This window comes from Gossypium hirsutum, chromosome A09 (assembly GCF_007990345.1).
Source record: "Gossypium hirsutum isolate 1008001.06 chromosome A09, Gossypium_hirsutum_v2.1, whole genome shotgun sequence".
NCBI lineage: Eukaryota > Viridiplantae > Streptophyta > Magnoliopsida > Malvales > Malvaceae > Gossypium > Gossypium hirsutum.
In genome coordinates this window covers 5,754,997-5,765,910 of record NC_053432.1, presented here as the reverse complement: position 1 = coordinate 5,765,910, position 10,914 = coordinate 5,754,997, and the positions used below count along the sequence as shown (strand labels likewise).

General features: G+C 27.4%; 1 long non-coding RNA gene across 1 annotated transcript; it reads right to left on the bottom strand.

Annotated features, from left to right (window-relative positions):
- Positions 1 to 4,673: 4,673 nt before the first annotated feature.
- On the bottom strand, positions 4,674 to 5,553 carry LOC121206495 (uncharacterized). Its single transcript, XR_005901529.1, has 2 exons — positions 5,305 to 5,553; positions 4,674 to 5,098 (listed from the first exon to the last, which is right to left on the bottom strand). It is a non-coding gene; the product is annotated as an uncharacterized lncRNA (long non-coding RNA).
- Positions 5,554 to 10,914: the final 5,361 nt, after the last annotated feature.

The window sequence follows — 10,914 nt, the reverse complement described above, 5'->3', positions numbered from 1 at the left end:
TAACTGTTGTGGAAGGTTATAAGCAACATAATAAAGAGATTGGGGCTAGAAAGATAAGAAATGGAAAAAGGAGTAGAGCTTTGAGGGACAACAAAGAGTAAAGAATTTCCTTTGGATTGCTAGCCATGAAAAACTCTTAACTAATTTGGAGTAGTGCAAAAGAGGTATGACGGACAACCTAATTTGTCAAATTTGTGAAGTCGCTTAATAATATATCATACACACATTAAGAGACTATAACATAGTAGATTTGGTATGTCGCAAACTCATACTCGCTTCGTATAAAACCATTTTTTAGTGCTCATCTTACTATCTTAGATCAATGATATTTTGAAGAACTAGGACGAGGAAACCGTGGAAGGGATTGTGCAGGGACTATTTTTCAATTTGGCCACTTAGAAAATTTGAGAGCAACATAGTACCATGTCGCCTAAAGAATGTAACTCTTGGTCTAATGTAACCATTTCCTATTATTTAATGCCTGATAAATGTGTGATCAAGTCAATAGAGAAGAAAGAAAGGGAACACCAAAATTGAAAGAAAGATTGGATGGAAAAATACCTTAGAAAGATAAATTAAACTAAATTCTGATAGAGCATTTTAGACTTTTACTAATAAAGCTACTACAAGGGCTGTTGTGATATGGTACAGGGTGTTGGATTGCAGGCTTTAGGCATAGTAATGGGATAAGCATTATACTTAAAGCTGAACTATGGAATGTTTATGAGGTTCTAAAGCTTGCATGGGACAAGGAATTTCACAAAGTTATGGTGGAAGTTGATAGCAAAATGGTTTTCAATTTATTGTTAGAAGTGGGAAACATTTTCTTTCTCATTTTCACGTAAGAACTAGAGATTTATCAATAAATTTTCTCTCGAATTCTTCTTACTTTTCTCCTTAATTTTTTTATTCAATACTACTAATCTAATATGGTAAGTTCATCTTCAATTCATTTCTTCATTTCAATTCTTTAAACACATGTTTTCACCATTTTATTCCTTTTTTCTTCTCTTTAACATTAAACATAAGGTTTGTAACACCCTAGACTCAATTCAAATGACAATCGAATAATAGTCAAATCATAGCTAATAAAAAGAGTAGATGGTATCCTATCATTGGCATTGTATGGAATATGAAAATGGAAATGGCCATGGGTCATTTTTCTAGGACAAACAATTTTATCATTATTGGTTTAAGTAATGATCATTTTCATTGCAAAAGATACAATGGTAATCATAAGATAAAAATGGCTTGATCAAGTGAATAGATTTAACCTAAAAGGGTAACTCACGAGGGACAAGGTCATTGGACAAAAGCTTGATTTATGTAGCTTTCATAATGGTATATAATGGGGAGTTCAATCATGGTACTTTTAATGGATTGACTTCATGACTAAATAACTTTGTAATTAGTAAACGAAGAGTTAGAACTTAATAACAAATTATTTTAGCCCTAATTTTATATAGCTAATTATATATATAGTTATGGCTTAATTACAGATTGCATGATAAGAGGTGTGAATGAATGTATAAAACCAATGAGAAATAGATTGCATGTATTATTATTTATAGTAAATATATTTTCTCAAGAAGGCGAGAGATAACTTAAAATTAATTTAATTTTTTTGGATTATTATTTAACTAGATGAATAAATTAAATAATTGAGCCCAAAGTGAAAATTAAATTATGTAGCCATCGTAATTTTATTTCATTTGGATAATTAAATAGGTTTGCCCATAAGTTATAATACAATAAAGTCGTCATGATCTTAACAGAACTGAAATTGAATTGTGTAAATTAATTAATTAATTCTCATTAATTAATTTGAAGGAATATTTAATTATTTTTTAATTAAGTATTTAGTAATGATTTTTTTATTTAAATCAAGAGAGATGACCTCGGAAACTTGAACCGATTTTGGACCAACCCAATTTAGCCCAAATGGTCATGGGTGTCCAAAGTATAGGGAGTGCTCTCTCTTAGTGTGCCACCATTGGTTTTCCTTGGGTGTCCTAATTGGACTCAAATTACCCCATTTTAATTAATTAAAAACTTTGAATGAAAATTAAACTCTTGTATAGTTTTCTCTATAAATACCCAAAGCTAATCGAAAATTATATAGTAGAAAATACTAAGGGAAACTTTGTGCATATTTAGTGATATTTTATTTGAGTAATTTATCTTTTATTCAAATAAATTTTATTTTTCTTGAGTTGGACTTTTAGATTGGGAGCAATTATAATTGCAGTCATCCAACGGTTATAATTAGAAACTAGAAGTTAAAAATTCAGTTTTAGATTACATAAAAGTTTATGCAAGGAACTTTCTAAGAAAGTCTTGGTTTTTGTCCTATGTTCGGCTCTTTGAATAAGGGTCATTATTTAAGTAATTGTGAGTTCAAGAATAGCAGAAAAGATCAATTAGTTGGAAGCTTAAAACATTTAGACTTCAATTCAGTTTAATCAACATGTTCATGCACATTCCTAAAAGTCTTTTACGATACAAATTTGATCTGGTTGATTACTTTAATATCACAACAAAAACTCGTTTTAGACCAATTTTAAATTTTCGATCTACCAACTTTAGTATATTTTCTAAGCAATTTTCTAACAACGATGATTATTAAAAATAAAAAGGGGGTTAGGTACAGTAACAATAGGGTTTTTGAAAGGACACACTATAAGGTGTGCATATTTGGGTATTTATATCGAGATTCCTTGGTACTCTTAAGTTGTTGATTGCATGAGAGTGCTGGAAAGCCAAGTCATTTCTTCCATGTGCTTGCCTGAGGATGTTGCTGTCTTTCAAACAAAACTACTCCTCCAACCCATTTGTTGGTCCTATTTCTTGACCCATGACAGAGACTAGGGTTGATGATTACTTATTGCCTATAATCATGCCCCAATTGGATATTTGTGAGGCTTTGCCTTCTTGGGCTTGCTAATTTCTTTGGATTTCTAGTTTTTTCTCTTCGGCTTAAGACTTATTCTCTTGGACTTGATAATTTCTTTAGATTTGAAGCTTATTGTCTTTTGCCCGAGACTTAAGTCTCTCAAAATTAATTATGAAAAAATTAAAATAAAATATTATTAATATATTTTGAACAACAAAATGAAGGTCTTTTTGCCACAAAACCATATTAACTTTGAAAAATCTTGCCATAATTTCTTTTTAAAATGGTGAAAAGGGAAATTTTTAAAGGAGAAATATAGGTGAATGTATCTAGCTAAACCCTCTATTATAGGGGTCAGATCAAATTAATCATTTTATTATTAAAAGGGTAAATTTAATTTATATATTATTAAAAAGAATCAAATAAGTTCAAAATTCAAAAGATTAACATTTATTGTTTAAAAAATAACATTTGTTGTTCAACATAATTATATTTTGAAAGCTTTTTTATTATTCTACTATGAAATATTTTGTTTGGAGTCAAACTATAAATAAAAAATAATATTTTTATGTCATTTTTCAAGCAATAAGGTTATGCTCGATTGGATGGAAAAAAAATTTATGTTTTTCATCTTTCTAGTTTTATTTTCACTCTATTAAGTAAAGCCTAAATGTTGACTCTGTTCCAATTTACCCTTATTTGACTTTTTTTTATATAGTAGAAGGATTAGATTGATTTGTTTAATAGTAAAGGGACTAGTTTGATCCAATCCCTATAATCAGGAATAGACCTAGAGGGCTGGTAGGGGTCTCGGCCTCCCTAAAATAAATTTTTTTCATTTAGGTCCTTTATAATTTATAATTTTAGATTAGCAATGGTAAAATTTTACTTTGACCCCCCAAAAATGATAAAATTTTGATTTAATCCTCTAAAAATTATAAAGATATATGCTATTAAAATAGCAAAATTACATTTTTACTATTATAAATATATATATAATTTAATTTGGACCCCTCCAAAAAAAATTTTGACTTCGCTCTTATCCCCTAGGTCGTATTGATGGATCGTATAATAGAAGGAATTTTAAAAATATGAGACTGAAAATTAAAAGGATTAATTATATCTAGCTAGGGCAAACTGCCCTCTCATAATAAAGACAATTCAATACAAGCCATAAACTTGATGAATACGATCCTTAATAAATATAATATATATATATCACAAAATTAATCAGCCGAAAAAATTCTGCAAACTGAAGTGGCCCATATATTCTAGATAATGTCGGGTTCTTTAATAATGCATGAGAATAGAATTCGATTGTACATTTTAAATATATATATATACTCCACGAATAGTAATCATATAACTTTATATATTTTTATAAGATAATGAGAAAATATTAGTGAAAAATAAGGGGATTATGAGGTTGTCTCCGACAGATTATGTCTTTAATTTCGCATGCATGCTTGATTTATTAGTAATAAAGCAAAGTTTAAAGTAGCTTACATATTTTCTATGGATGATGTTTAAGAAAATAAGACACCAACTTATTTAGTTTCTAATGCAATCTTATTTTATTAGCTTGGGTTTTCACCCTGTTGAGGTTTCTTTAAAAATTAAACTAGTTTTTTATACTTTCGTAATTATTTATATGATTAATATTGTAATGATCCAATCATTAAATTTATTAATATAATTGTACTTGTCATGCATGTAAATTTTTGAACTGATCTGATATCTTTATCATATCTGTAGCAGCCCAAATTTGACCGGGCTTAAATAAAACAAAAATAAATAAATATTTATTTATTTATTTAACAGTCCATTAAAAGTCCAGGTTACAAAGCCCAAACAGTAGGCCCAAAATCAGAACTACCCAGCAGACCCATTACCCTATACCAGTTACAACCTTAACCCAAATAACTTTCAAACCCAAACCTAACCTAAACCTACAGCAGACTCAAACCCGAAGGCCCAAATAGCAGGGGCCCAAATGACTTTCAGATAGGGTTAGAAACCCTAGCTCCCTTTCTCCTCGCGCCGCAAATAGAAGGTTCCAGAAGCCAAGCCTCATGACCCTTCGGTTTCCGTCGTTCCAGCTGCCTTCCATCAATGCCACGATTCTAGGCCCCGAGTCACGCAGAGATCAACGCCACCGATAGACCATCGTCAAGCCCTCGTCACCACCGGATTTCTCGCAAGCACCTGCAAAAGGAAAGGAACCGCAGCAAACAAAATAAATATGGAAGGAGATAAAAAGATTTCTTCCCTAAATGTAATAACCACAGTGGCTATAAAAGCCCGAATCAAAACAATGTAAAGGATCCGACTTTTTTGACAAAAAGAGAAATACATATACTTATTCATAAAAAGGGTTCAAGCAGTTTCTTTAAGAGGTGATATACTCTTACTTTGTTTCATTTTTCTTCATCTTCTCTATATGCATGCAAATACCATTAAAATAAAATAAATTTACAGTCGAAATCGCGTTGAAAATCGAGATTTTGGGCCTCCAACCACCGTACGGGGAGGAGTCGGCGACAGCGCGTAGGCGCGTGGGCGCGTGAAGTCGACGACCGGGGCTCGGCTCGACGGAGACCGGAGCCTAGATCTCTCTCTCTCCCTTCTCGTTTCAGAGAGAATTTTAGTTTTTTTTTTTAAACTCGGGTTGTAAATGAATTTAAAACTAAAAGTTTGACTTATATAGCATAATTGAAACGGTACCGTTTTGGCTTAATCTAATAAGCATAAAACGATGTCGTTTCTAGGCACAGGATCCGCCCGTTGACCCGTGACCCGGGGAGGATCCGCGTGTTTTTGGAAAATGGGCAATTTGCCCGATTGATCCTCCCGTGTTTTCTAAATTTTCAGTTTGATCTTATTTTATTTCTTAATTTAGCCTAATATTCTAATTTTGTTTCAATTTGGTCCCATAAGTGATTTTTAAAACAAAATCCAAAAAACGATGTCGTTTAGGATTAGGGCAAATTGCCCAGTGAATCCTTTGATGTTTTTAATTCTTGCAAATAAAGCCCAGAATTTTTACTATTTTGCAAATTAGCCTTATAATTTTATTCAATTTTATCCCTTTCTTTATTATTTTAAATTTTGTTATTTTATATATATATAATTTATTTATTATAAAAAAAACTATACATATATTATTATTAAAAGTACTATTTATATATTTATATAAAATTTTTATTTATCATATATTATTTTCCTATATATATTTATATTATATTTTATTATATAAAATTTATTATATTTTTATTATATATTACTTATTATTTTTTTATTATATGTTATGTATATCGTATATTATCTGTTATATTATTTATGTTTTATATTATTCATTATATTATTCATAATTTTAAAATTTGTAAATTATTATTATTAAATTATATTTGTAACTCATATTATATACATATTTCACATATTAATTATTTATTTATTTATTATGTGTTATTTCATTTTAAATTGATATTTTTATGTATTATATAATTATTTTATAAATTCTTTTACATACTTTTTATTTTATATATTATTTTTTTAAAAAAACCAATATATTTTTATTTTATATATAATTATTATTATTTTGTGAAATTTTTTGTTATTACATATTATATATTGTATATTAAATACTATTTTAAAATTATTATTAAATATCATATTTGTATTATAAGTATATTTCGTTAACAATTACTCACTTTATTTTATATTTTTATATATACTAATTCTTTTATATATTTTTATATGGTATATATCATTTATGTATTAAATGTTATTTTATAATTATTATTTGATGTTATATTTTATGAACATGTACATTGATATTATATTACTATTTTTTTTATATTAAATTGTGTATCATGCATCATTTCTTGATTATTATTATCTATGTTTGTATGTTTTGCTTATTCATCTTCAATATATGCTATGTATATCTTTGTATATATGATGTTATGTAATTTTAAGCATGTATGTATCTAGTATATGATCTTTGTATTATTGCCATTGTATCGTTTAAATGCATGTTTTATTCACTTATTATTGCAATATTCTATTCCATAATGATAATGTGATTCCTCATGCATTAATTAAAAAACAAGATTCTGAAGTTTTCAAAAATAAAAAGGCAATGCTTAGTGTTTGGAAGCTTCGAGAAAAGTAGTGCACTAACTTACTGGGTTGAACTTTTCACGTTGAGTTCAAATAGTCAAGCATCCTTCTAAGTTTTCAAAAAAAAATTCAAAATACGAGCAACTGTTTTGGAATTTCAAAGCGTCGTGTCCTAACTTACTGGATGTGGCGTTTTGTCGTTTCAAGATAGGGATTTCAAAAAAGGGCTAACTTAGTGTCAAATATCTTAAAAATATTGTGTCCTAACTTATTGGATATAATATTTTGATTTATTCGATACAAGTAAACCCTAATTTTCAAAAATCAAAATATTAAAAGAGGATTGCATCTCAAAATTTTTAAATTTCCGAAATTAAAGACATTTTGATAATCAATTAGGTACCAATTTTTTGGGTGTTATGAGGGTGCTAATCCTTCCTCGTACGTAACCGACTCCCGGACCCGTTCTTTTATTTCGTAGACCAAAACTAATGATTTTAAAACAAAATGTTTTAAAAGTGATCCAATCACACCTAAAAAGATTAGTGGCGACTTCCGTTTTCGTTTTTTAAAGTCGATTCCCATTTTCCTAAAACTCGGTTTTAAAAATGGTTTCGACAATATCGATCTAAAATACTCTATATATTGAAATTTTTTTACACAAAATAAATAGTTAGGAGTTTTAAATTTACATTAGATTTGACATGCATGATTTACATGAACAGACCATGAAATATAACTATTGAATTGTTAAAATATTAATCATATAAATAGGTGCAAAAGTATGTAAAACTATGTTAATTTTTACACTGCGTAAATAGATCCCTTACATTGATGTAAAACTTAAGTGGTTTTACACACTTCTGTAACTTTTATACGATTAATATTTTAATAATCCAATTGTTGGATTTTGTAAGATATTTGTACTTGTCATGCATGTAATTTTTTGAATTGATCGGATATCTCTATCATATCAAACTCTAAAATATTGTTTATATTAATATATATTTAATGATTGAAAGTTTTTACATAAATGAATAGTTGAAAATTTGTAATTTATGTCTAACTTGATATGTATTATTTACGTAAATAGAATATAAAATATGTTGGACTATTCCAAAAAAAAAATTTAAAGCCACCTTTTAAAATTTTATAATGTATAAACAGGATGGATTAAAAAGTAATATATTTTTAATATATTTATAATACTACTTTATTTTTTATATATATTAGAGGATCTCAAACTCATACACCCAAACGTGCACCCATCTATCTTACTATATAGGCACAACTTGCAAATCAATCCCACTTCCTTTGAGATATGGTGAATACTCTTGATCAATAAAATTTAAGATAATAGATGCGATAGTTAACAATTATTTTGATGAATTTAAATGTATTAATTAAACGTAATAAATTATTTAATATGAATATAGTAAAAAGGACAATTAAGATATTAGTTAACAAAATACATCATTATTAAAGTTATTGATTAAATTAGTGTCACAAATTAACCAATACCAACTCAGATTGAAAAATTAAAAAAAAAGTTACAAATGAAAAAAATATGAATAATAACCTTATAAGAGAAATTTAATATTTATAAAAAAAATAAACTAAAAATTTACTCTTCTGCTTTTTCTCTCTAATTTTTTTAATTATTTATTTACAATTTTTATTTTTTATCAATAATCATTATTTTTTTAAATCATAAATTAAATATATTTTTTTTATCTTGGTGTGCAAAGAACTAGTATTTATAATTCACATTTCTCATCTACTTTTTTTCTCCTCTTTAATTGCCCCCCCCCCCAAAAAAAAACCAAATTAACTTGATTAATTATTTCTAAGCTATGTTTTCCTTCTTGCTAAATATCATTGGCACAGTGCCTATTCTCTTTTCTTTTTTTGGCTATATGAGAATATCCCCTATTTAATATATATATACACACACACACACACCCAACATTTTCTATTTTTTCACTTTTTACCTCCTTGATTTTCTAGATTTAGATTGATGAATGAATATTTGGATTAAATATTCTGTGTATATATATTGTTATATAACTATTTTTTATTTTATATTCAAATTTATTAACAATAGTTGGACTATACTAAATATAATTAATTTTATTTTTTTCTATTACATTAGAAGAATACAAAAAATATCTTATACATTGATAATGAATTTTTTTATTTTTTTATATCTAAATTTTAGAAAAAGAAAACTAATTAGCAGTAAAGGGTTCTTTTTTTTTTCCCCTTAGTTTCTTCTTTTTGCTTGAAAGGTTTAGAATTAAGCTTAATTACTCCAAAGATTTATCACTTAACCCTCTAAGTTAGGGGTAAAGGTGGTTATGTATCGAGCTAGATTAGATTTAGATTCATTATATCCATGTATAATATCATCATTATAAATATTTTCTAAGCTCAATTGAATCCAATTTACTTCTTTTAAATTAATATTTGTGTTTGGATTTGAACAACTCGATCAGTCGAGCAAAATAAATAAAAAATAAAGAGTAGGTACACTAGTCTCCTAATGGGGAAGGAAATAAATATGTTGATTTTCATTTTAGTGTAGTAGAAAAGAAAATGGAGAACAAGGAAAAAGACACTTAGGTAAAGCTTTATTTATATAGATAAAGCTTGAGCTCATCTATACCATATACCATATATATATATATATATATATAGAATTTTGGGATTTAAAGTTAATTCATTACATATTAATGGAAGCTAAAATTATTTGAAGAAATTTATTTATTTTAGCGTGAATATCTTTATTTACAATTATTTTCATTATCCTCAAAACCTCTTTTATATATATTAGTTAAAAAAAAGTAAGAAGATAATGAAAAATAACAATCAATAATTGATAATCTTTGACTCTAAGAAAAAGAACATTAATTTTGTTTATTATATTGTCTATGCTTAGTGCTTACACCAATTTGCATTACTCTAAAATTATCCACTAGTGTCAATAAAGGGTGAGAAATGTATTGAAAATTTTTATGGGATTTTTAAAATTAAGTAAAGAATATAATTATATTATATTTGATAAAATTAACCTTGTTTTTAAATTTATTTATTTTTTAAATTGAATCTTTTTAATTTTGATATTTTATTTTGTATAACTTTTTATAAAAATTAAATATAACAATTTGGATATCTCATTCTTTTAACAAAAAAGAGATAATTTTATTTTAAAATAAAATCAATTTAACATTTTTCAACATTAAATGATACAGAGAAAGGATTGTATGAAACAGTGACGCCACATCATCTGTATCCCTTTCCAATAGTTTTATGCCACATCAGTACTCTTATCCTGAATTTCAGGATTTTATCCTGAATTTCAATATTTTAATTTGGATTTGATTTTTTTCAGGATAAAATCTTGAAATTCAAGATAAGAGTACTGATGTGGCATAAAACTATTAGAAAGGGATACAGATGACGTGGCGCTACTGTTTCATACAATCCTTTCCCAATGATACATCTCTATTTAACAACAAGAAATTATTTTATAGACCCTTCCAACCACATTATTCATGGTCCTTTCTCAATTGTTTAATGTCATTTCAGCAATTTTTTTCATGTCATTAACACATAATTTTGGTAGTTTTTTTTACCCTAAACCTCGAATCTTGAACTCAAAAATTTGAACCCTAAACCTGAACCTTGAACCTAAACTCAAACCAAAGGTTCAAGGTTCAAGTTTAGGGTTCAAGGTTCGAGTTTGGATTTGGGATTCGAGGTTCAGAGTTTAGGTTTGAGGTTTGAGTTTAGTGTTTTGAGTTCGGGGTTTAATGTTAGAGATTCGAGTTTAGAGTTCTAGGTTCAATATTCAAGATTCAGAGTTTAGGGTTCATGGTTCGAGGTTCAAGATAAAAAAA